Source organism: Pogoniulus pusillus, chromosome 30, assembly GCF_015220805.1.
Source record: "Pogoniulus pusillus isolate bPogPus1 chromosome 30, bPogPus1.pri, whole genome shotgun sequence".
In the NCBI taxonomy this organism is placed as follows: Eukaryota; Metazoa; Chordata; class Aves; order Piciformes; family Lybiidae; genus Pogoniulus; species Pogoniulus pusillus.
The window spans coordinates 14,484,603-14,494,595 of NC_087293.1; the positions used below are offsets into that span (position 1 = coordinate 14,484,603).

At 55.9% G+C, this 9,993-nt stretch overlaps 2 long non-coding RNA genes across 2 annotated transcripts; both read right to left on the bottom strand.

The window, feature by feature from the left end:
* Positions 1-288: 288 nt before the first annotated feature.
* Positions 289-3,437, bottom strand: LOC135188724 (uncharacterized). Its single transcript, XR_010307801.1, has 3 exons — positions 3,045-3,437; positions 2,318-2,493; positions 289-493 (listed from the first exon to the last, which is right to left on the bottom strand). It is a non-coding gene; the product is annotated as an uncharacterized LOC135188724 (long non-coding RNA).
* A 1,137-nt stretch (positions 3,438-4,574) lies between these two features.
* LOC135188725 (uncharacterized) lies at positions 4,575-9,993 on the bottom strand. Its single transcript, XR_010307802.1, has 3 exons — positions 9,878-9,993; positions 9,685-9,792; positions 4,575-5,581 (listed from the first exon to the last, which is right to left on the bottom strand). It is a non-coding gene; the product is annotated as an uncharacterized LOC135188725 (long non-coding RNA).

The following is a 9,993-nucleotide window of genomic DNA, read 5'->3' on the forward strand; positions in this document are numbered from 1 at the left end:
CCCATCCCTCTCAGCTGAGCCCACGACCCTGCCACCATCCCTGCAGCATCAGGCTGATGACGACGCTGGGGCTGGGAGGGGGAAGGACCAGGCTGGGGGAAAGCTTCTCCTCCACCCCCACGCTCGGGCGTTAAATGGAAGCGGCAGATCGATCCCGCGTGTGCCAAACTGACACGGAGGCTCATTAGGGGTTAGTTTTCATCCTCCTGCTCCCTGGCAGCCTTCACATTATCCCATAAAATTTATTTACTATTTCATGAATACATAAGCAGCAGGCAAACGCTGCCTTGTTATATATTTACACTGGGTATATTTCACGGGAGAGTTATGTGCGGCTCGCAGGCAGAGCGCAGGGAGCCAGAGGGGAGCAGCAGCAGAAGGAGAAAGCAGCTGTGAGGGAAGGAAGCTGGAGGGGAGGATGGAGCTGGAGTCCGCTCAGCAACCACTGGGGTAGGGTAGAAGAGGAGGCAGGGAGTAGCTTGGAGTGTCCTGTCTAGAGAATCATGAGATCAGAGAATGATCCGGGTTGGAAGAGACCTCCAAGCTCAGCCAGGTCAAACTAGCACCCAGCCTGAGCCATTCACCTGGACCATGGCATTAAGTGCCAGCCTAGCACCCAGCCCTGGCCAATCACCTGGACCATGGCATTAAGTGCCAGCCTAGCACCTAGCCCTGGCCAATCACCTGGACCATGGCACTAATACCAACCTAGCACCCAGTCCTATTCAGTCAACCAGCCCAAGGCACTGAGTGCCAACCTAGCACCCAGCCCTGGCCAATCACCTGGACCATGGCACTAATACCAACCTAGCACCCAGTCCTATCCAGTCAACCAGACCATGGCACTAAGTGCCAACCTAGCACCCAGCCCTATTCAGTCAACCAGCCCAAGGCACTGAGTGCCAACCTAGCACCCAGCCCTGGCCAATCACCTGGACCATGGCACTAATACCAACCTAGCACCCAGTCCTATCCAGTCAACCAGACCATGGCACTAAGTGCCAACCTAGCACCCAGCCCTATTCAGTCAACCAGCCCAAGGCACTGAGTGCCAACCTAGCACCCAGCCCTGGCCAATCACCTGGACCATGGCACTAATACCAACCTAGCACCCAGTCCTATCCAGTCAACCAGACCATGGCACTAAGTGCCAACCTAGCACCCAGTCCTATTCAGTCAACCAGCCCAAGGCACTGAGTGCCAACCTAGCACCCAGCCCTGGCCAATCACCTGGACCATGGCACTAATACCAACCTAGCACCCAGTCCTATCTAATAAACAAGACCATGGCACTAAGTGCCAACCTAGCATCCAGCCCTGGCCAATCAACCAGACCATGGCACTAAGTGCCCCAGCCAGGCTTGGCTTCAACATCTCCAGGCACAGTGACTCCACCACCTCCCTGGGCAGCCCATTCCAATGCCAATCACTCTCTCTGACAACAACTTACTCCTCACATCCAGCCTAGACCTCCCCTGGCACAGCTTGAGGCTGTGTCCCCTTCTTGTGTCCCTGGGTGCCTGGCAGCAGAGCCCAACCCCACCTGGCTACAACCTCCCTTCAGGTAGTTGCAGACAGCAATGAGCTCTGCCCTGAGCCTCCTCTTCTGCAGGCTGCACACCCCCAGCTCCCTCAGAGACCCTGAAAATCAAGTCCAACCACAAAGTCACCCTGCAGCAACGCCCAAACTGTCCTTGAGGCTACAGAGAAGGGCCCACATCTCCACTGGGATCCACCTCATGGATGCCCTGCAGCTCCCTGAGACTCCAGCAAGCAGTTGTCACCCTGGGCACGGCCCTGAGCCTGTGGGCACTGGGGACAAGCAGAGCATCTGCCCCCTGCCCTGAGCTGTGCTGAGGCACCATTGACTGATGAGCTGGAGCCTACTCTAACAGCTGGCTCCTGTCTGCTGTTTGCTCCTTTGTCAGCCATGACCTAAACGTGCTCTTTGTTGTGAAATCACTGGATTTGGACTGGGCTAAAGTCTTGTGGCAGGTTGGATCCTGCCTTGAGCAACCTGTCCTAGTGGAAGGTCAGAACTGGATGATCCTTGAGGTCTCTTCCAACCTAAACCATTCTATGATTCTAAGTCAATCATGGTTTGCATTCTGGGACAAGGTGGAGAAGGAAGCAACAGTGGCCAGGGGGTTTAATTCCCAAAACATTGGCCTGGCAATGCTGGAGACTTCCCTAAAATCCATCTGGGATGCTTCTGCTAACCCCACACACTACAGGAAGTTTGACTGCAACCTCCTCTGCTTTCCCTTCCTCTGCACCACGTTCAGCCTGGATGGAGGAAGAGGATTTGTCACCTTACCTGCATGGTTATGGGCAGGGTGGATCCATGCAGCTCAGCTCTTGGGGTGCTCAGCTTGCCAGTGCCACTGCAAAACAGTTCAGAGATGAGGAGGGAACCTTTTTGGTTCTTTGGCTGAAGTTGGGCAGTTTACCTTCTGAGGAGCCTGCCTGTGGTAGTTGCTGTTCCTAAGGTGGCTGCAGAGAAAAAGATGAAGGTCACAGCAGCAACCCAGCAGAGCCCTGGGATGCTGTCAAGCTCCAGATCATAGAATCAACCAGGCTCATCCAAGCTCATCCAGCCCAACCTAGAACCCAGCCCTGTCCAATCAACTAGACCATGGCACTAAGTGCCCCAGCCAGGCTGAACCACAACACGGGCACATCAGAAGCCATATTTCAGGACTAGTCTGTGCTCCCAGGGGCTGGTCCTGGTTCCCACCACAGTCAGGACAAAGAGCTCACAGCCTCCTGCAGAAGGTCCAATTTGGCCACCTCCACCCCAACAGGATGGGTTAAGGTTAGGACCAGGAGTGCAGTGCAATAGGTGGGGTCCATGCAAACTCCTTTCTGCTGGCTCCAAATCCAGCTTGATTCCCAGTTCTGCCTGCAGCAGACCAGGTCCTCCACCTGCAGCAGTGGTGGTCACCCACTCCAGCACTGCCTCCCCAGCAGAAGCAATTGCTTGGCTTATCCTGCAGCTTTATTTGGAGAAGACAGCAAAGGATCTTCTCCTTCCACTCACTCACCACTCCCACAGGAATGTGGTGTCCTCATTTCAAAGCCTCTCTGCAGGTTGATTTGGCTGAAGTTTGGTCAAAGGGCTGAGAAGGAAGGGAGCAGGCATTGTCCTTTGGGAATCCAGTGAGAGAAGAGCCAAGATCCCCATTTCCAGAGTGAATGCAAGGGGAAAAAAAGCCACAGCCAGCTCGATGGTGTTCATTTTAACTGTTCAGCCACTTGTAGCCTGATGCCATTAGAGGAAATAAATAGACAAGAGCCACTCGAATGGTGCGTGAGGAGAGGAGCTGGGAACAGAGACAAAACAAGTGCTGGAGGACAGGAGGAGGCACTATGGCTTTGAAGAAAAGCAAAGAGCCCAGCCATGCTGCTGCCATCTCTGCTGCCTGCCAGCTCTGAGCCCTCTGTGGGCCCCCCCAGGCTTTGTAAAGCTGGCAGCAGCCACCCTAAAACTGCCCCTTCCACCCCTCCCCTGCCCCCCACTGCTACTGCTCAGCCTCCATCCACCCATGCCCCGCCTGGACGTGTCACCTCCTGGCTGCTGTGGCAGCGAGGCAGAGCTCAGGGCTGGATCCTGCTTCTGCCAAATCATCCCTGAGCTCTTCCCAGTGGCCTCTGGTGCCTTTCCCAGCTGGGTGATGGACGAGGGAGGTTGACACAGGCAGCACCATCTCTGCAAACACCGCTCGATAGCTCCTAGAGCGCAGCCATTTATACACCGTGATGGATGTGGCCATCAAGGGGGAGCAGCCACGGCTCCAGCAAGGCTCCTGCCACCCCCTCCCCTCGGCTGGCAAGGGGTGTAAATTTGGCAGAACAGCTTCACTAACCTTTGGTGGCTCCTGAAGGCTCTGCAGTCACACCAGTGGCTGTAGCCCTGCTCCCGGTGTGGCCACAGCATCACCTCCAGCCCCCACCCCGAGTATGGGGGGGAGAAGAAAAAATAATAGGTGGGAGACACTCAGGGGTCTTCAGTGGGGCTGGGAGGTGTGGAGCAGCAGCAAAGTGCGGCTGTGGGGTTTATTTTGGGGGATCTCCTGTTGCCTTGGCACCACTGAGCAGCCAGACTCACCCTGTGCCACCTTCCCGGCTCCCCATCACCCAGGGTGGAGGGGCAGCAAGATCAGTGCCTGGAAAGCAGCTGGGCTCTAAGTATCCTTTCAACAGACCCTAATAGCAGGTGTGGGGGGTGTGTGTGGGGCTTACCCTCCTCTACCCTCCTCCCCACCTCCTCCCCCCCAAAAAAAAAGAGAAGCCTGCAGCCAAGCACCCCAAAGCTGACAGCTCCTCAGGCACACAGCAGCACCTGACAGCTCCGCAGCCGCACGGAGCCAGCTCCTGCTTTCCCACGGAGAAAGGCAGGGATTTCTCCTCTCCAGCTGCCAGGCGGCTGCAGCAAGAGGTTTGCCTTGCCAGGCACCCATGTCCTCCCTCCTCCCCAGCCCGCAGCCCCTTCCAGCCCAGCCCCACCACCTCCCCCCCTCAGTCGCCATCACTCTCCCGGTACCGCCCGATGATGCTCTCGGAGCACCGACCAGCCCGAAGCTGAGCTCCCACGCGAAACACTGATGAGCAAAGCGGGGAGATGGAGCAAAAGGCAGCCAGCTGGGCACCAAACTGGGTGAGAAGGGCTGCAGCTGGGAGATGTTCCGGGAGAAAAAGGCAAACCAGAGAGGAGCTGCCGGGAGGACACAGCGCCGGAGGGTCAGAGCCAGCAGCACAAGGCGAGGGTGGGGAAAGCCCCATCTGAACAGAGGCACCAACTGGTCCAGGCTGCTGCTGGCAAGGGGTGATGGAAGGACTGGCCCCATCTGCTCCCCGTGTCGCGGCTGTCCCTCCTCCCAGTGCTTTCCAGCAGGCATGTGTGCTCCTGACAGGCTGCGGAGCTATCGATGCCATTTGCCTCTGCCCCGGAGGCGTTCTGATGATGGAAGATGCCTCCATTAATACAGGAGAAGGCAGCAAATGTCTGGAGAGCAAGAAAAAAAAACCCCACCAAGCCAGAACAAAAACTGAGCCCAACCCCCCCCCCAAAACAACTCGGGAGGGTTCTGGAGATGGATTCGACAGCCGCCGTCGGGGTGCTGCTGGGGGGTGGGGAAAGGGTTAACCCCAGGTTCACTTTGGGCAAGGGGCATGAAAGCGAGGCACTGGGAGCAGAAGAGCTTCAGTCGAGCTGCCAGCGGGAAGAATGATGCTTCAAAGCTCCTCCGCTCCGTCCCCGACCGTGCCAGTGTCCGGCATCGCCTCCCTCCCCTCCATCAGTCATTTCTGTGCCGCTGCTCTCCCAGCCACGGCTGCCAGCAGCTGAACAAAGGGGGGAGGAAGATGGCTGAGCCCCCTCCCGTGGGAGAGAAACTCAGCCCCGGTGACAGGTCGCAGGCTTTGGCGCTTTGTGAGCCCACAGGTGGAAGATGGTCTGAGGAGGGGCAGATGTCTCCAGCAGCAGCGCTGGCTCCCGGCGCTCTGTGCTGTGCTTGAAGCCTTGCTGGGACCTCTCGTCTCTGGCAGGGTGGTCCGAGGGGCACAGAGCCTCTTCCCTCAGCTGCAGCAGGACCAGGTATCATAACCAAGCAAACCCTCTCCCATGACATCCCTACTGGGTTCCAACGCTGTGTCCTTTGCCACCAGCTGCTGGGAGCCAAGCTGGGGGCTGCCCCTCCGCTGCCTCTCCTGCTCCTCTCCATACCACTCCTGCTGGATTTGGCTCTGCTGTATCTAAGCCAAGGGAGCTCCCTCAAGACCCAAACTTCCAAGCCCCTGTGGTGTTATGAAAGCCACAGATTAACCTGGTTACAGCAAGGTATCAGCATCACCTCTTAGCCACCTCTGGCATTGCCCAAGGCCAGACCAGCACACCCAGCAGCTTCCCCTCCTGAAGTCAAGAGCTTTGTGTGCAAAACCAACACACCAACACCTCCAGGTCCAGACTGCACTTCCAGCATGTGCCAACTAAAGGGGGTCTCACCACAAGCACTGCAGCTGGGACCCAGAGCTGGCCCCTGCCAGCATCTCCAGCCCTCCCAGCACCACGGGTTGCCCACTTGCAAACCCAACACCAGCTCCTCTCCCTGTGTTAGGGAAGCCCAAGGATGGGCTGCAGGAGGAAAATCCAGCCCCAAGAGCACTGCTACTCACCCCAAGGGTGGGAGAAGCCTGGAGCAGAGGAGGCTCCCAGGTGACCTTCTTGTGGCCTGCCAGGATCTGAAGGGGGCTACAAAAAAGCTGGGGAGGGACTTTTGAGGCTGTCAGGGAGTGACAGGACTGGGGGGAATGGAGCAAAGGTGGAGGTGGGGAGAGTCAGGCTGAGGGTGAGGAGGAAGTTGTTGAGCAGGAGAGTGGTGAGAGGCTGGAATGGGTTGCCCAGGGAGGTGGTTGAGGCCTCATGGCTGGAGGTGTTTGAGGCCAGGCTGGCTGAGGCTGTGTGCAGCCTGCTCTAGGGTAGGGTGTCCCTAGGCATGGCAGGGAGGTTGGAACTGGCTGCTCCTTGTGGTCCCTTCCAGCCCTGACTGATTCTATGATTCTAAGGCTCCCTCCCAGGAGATGCTCTGAAGCTGAGCTAAGTCCCTGTTTTTCTGATCCAGAGGAACTCTACACTTTGGGTGCTCTGGGAAGCAAGTTGAGGTCTTGCCCAGGTTGCCTCTAAGCTTCCAAACCTTGTTTAATCATGAAGGCAGAGAAAATGAGAGGGGAAGGACTCCAGATGACCAAGTTTCCTTTGGCCCTGGGTCTGACCTACCTGAACCCACCCAGCTCTGCCAGCTCTCATGCACAGGACCAGAGATTTGGCTTCAGGCCAGGCTCCCAGCTTGGGGCACTGCCCAGAAGAGAGCTGTGCTGCTCCTCTAAGGAGTGTCTCAACACCAATCCTCACCTGAGACTGACCAGCAAACCAAACAGCTGAAGGCAATGCCCAAGACTTTGCTAAAGGCACCACAGCTGTTTGGCAGTGATGTTACAACGCCTGTGAGGCCCACCAAAACCACCCAGAGGCATCAAGCAGCATCTTCCAACCTCAAAGCAAGGCCTTGCATATCCCTCACCCCAGCTAACCCCACCAAGAAACCTGCAGATCCCAAACATGTTCACTCTGAATCATTCCAGCTGATCCCAGAGTTTTGGATGGAAAAGACCTCTAGGATCATCCACTCCAACCATAGACCCAACCCCACCATGACCATCAAACCATGGCCCCAGGTGCCATGGCCACATCTCTTTGAACACCTCCAGGGATGGGGACTCCACCACCTCCCTGGGCAGCCTCTTCCAGTCCCTGACCACTCTTGCAGCAAAGAGAATCTTTCCTCCTCTCCAAACGCAGCTTCCCCTGGTGCAAGTTTGAGGCCATTTCCTCTTGTCCTATCACTTAATAACTAGGGAGAAGAAACCCAACTCCACCTCATTGCAACCTCCTTTCAGGCAGCTGTGGAGAGCAATGAGGTCTGCCCTCAGCCTCCTCTTCTCCAGGCTGGACACCTTCAGCTGCTCCTCCCCAGCCCTGTTCTCCAGCCCCTTTGCCACCTTCATTGCCCTTCTTTGGCCACTCCCTGGGTACCTCAACATCCATCTGAGCTGAATGACCACTAAAAGATGGGAACCCTGCACCCATTCATGCTTCCCTCAGCTGTGTTCTTCACCCAATCCCCCTTGGGCAGCTGCAGTCCAATTTCTGGGAGGACCACAAGCAAGGACCAAAACTTGGGAGCCAGAAGATTCCTGCCCTGAGGCACAGGCATGAAGCAGCCAGGGAAGGGTTGCTGAATACATTCAGATAATTAATACATGTGAGAGAGAGAACATTGCAGCTCCCTCTCTGCTGGTCCACAAACAGAAAGAAGAAGCTAAATTCATTAGATTAATATTTGTTGAGACTTATTAGTTTAGCTCTAATTTCACAATCAGATGGCACTGGCAGGGAGTGGAGCAGCCAGCTCTGAAGCTTCACTGAAGCTAAAGCCTGGCATTAAAGAGCAGGCAGTTTAAAAGGGTTCCAGGAAGAAAGCCTTTGGCCAGTTGCTGGTTTGCTTTTAACACCCTTCTGCCACCAACTGATCTCTTTCCCACCCCTCCCCTCCCCCTGTCTCTGTACAGCTCTCCCTGAAAGGAGACTGCAGGGAGGTGGAGGTTGGGCTCTTCTCCCTAGATAGAAGGAGAGGTGGGCAGGAAAGCCACCAGCATCTTGGCCTGGATCAGCAGTGGTGTGGCCAGCAGGAGCAGGGAAGCAGTGGTGCCTCTGTACTGGGCACTGGTGAGGCCACATCTGGAATACTGGAGTCAGGTTTTGGGCCATTCATTCCAAGGAGGACAGTGAGGGGCTGGGGGCAGGTCCAGAGGAGGGTAACAAAGGTGGGGAAGGGCCTGGAGAGCAGGGCTTGGGGAGGAGCAGCTGAAGGAACTGGAGGTGTTCAGTCTGGAGAAGAGGAGGCTGAGAGGAGACCTCATTGATCTCTGCAGCTCCCTGAAAGGAGGTTGCAGTGAGGTGGGGGTTGGGCTCTTCTCCCTAGTCTCAGGTGATAGAAGGAGAGGAACTGGCCTGAAACTGTGCCAGGGTAGGGTTAGGTTAGAGAGGAGGAAAGATTTGCTTGCTGCAAGAGTGGTCAGGGATTGGAAGAGGCTGCCCAGGGAGGTGGTGGAGTCCCCATGCCTGGAGGTGTTCAAAAAACCTGTGCCCATGGCACCTGGGGCCATGGTTTGAGGCCCATGGTGGTCTTGGATGAAAGGTTGATGATCTTAGAGGGCTTTTCCAACCCAAACAATTCCATGATTCTATGGGAAGTCAGCCACTTCTCTTTCTCACCCAAGCCCAGGCTGGAGCTGTTAACACTGAGGCAGAGCTTCTCCAGCTGCTGCCATGTTTGGTGAGGGAACCAACAGTGGAAGGTTGGGGAAGCATCTCAGCCAGGAGCTCCTGTGCTCAGCTGATGGAGCATTTCCCAGCCTCTGCCAGTCTACAACACTCAAACTGGCAACTGTCATTCAAGAAACCCCCACCCAGAGCAGCCAAGCCCTGTCCTGCATGTAGATAACAAACAAAAGCCTCCTCCCAGCAGTCAGCCTTAGCATCACTGAATGGGTTAGGTTGGAAAGGACCTCAAAGCTCAGCCAGTTCCAAACCCCCTGCAATAGGCAGGGACACCTCCCACTAGAACAGGTCAGTCAAAGCTTCATCCAACCTGGCCTTGAGCACCTCCAGGGAGGTTGTGGAGCACAGAAGCACCCAATGTGATCAGAGATCACATTGGGTGCTTCTGTGCTCCACAACCTCCCTGGGCAACCTGTGCCAGTCTCCCACCACCCTCACTGCAAACAACTTCTTCCTAACAGCCCTGCTGGCTGTCCTGAAATGAAGTTGACCTCTTGGCTTTGATGGTAGCCATCTCTGCACACCCCTCATGAGGCCTGAAAGTCCAGATTCTTTTATGCCATCTTCTAAGTGAGGTGGATGAGCAAGACTGGGCTAATCTGAGTGAGTGCCCACAGCTGGCAGGGGAGCAGAGTCAATCCCAACCCCTTGGCACCAGCAAAGACCTTGCACCCAAGTTCAGGCTTTCCTACATTTCATTACCATCACCTGGAGACCTCATTCTAGAGAGTCAATAAACTGTGGCTTTGCATGACAGGAACATAAAGCACAGCTGCCAACCTCACCTCAATCTCTGGGGCTCCATGCATGAAGTTCCTCCAAGGCAGAAGAAATATTTCACCCCGAGGAAGAGTTTGTGCAGCAAAAAGAACTTCACTGTGGGGAGCAAGGAGCTGCAAAGAGCAAGAAATCCTCAATTGTCCAGGGAGATTCCTGCTCCAAAACAGCTCCTCCAAACAGGATGCTGGAAGAGCTTACCTGGATCATGGTCTGCAGGTGGTGGGGAGAACCTGGAGCCATCCTTGAAGGCAACCTGAGCCCATCTCTCCTGGGAAACAAGGGTGCTCTACATGGAGGGTACCAACATGCTTCAT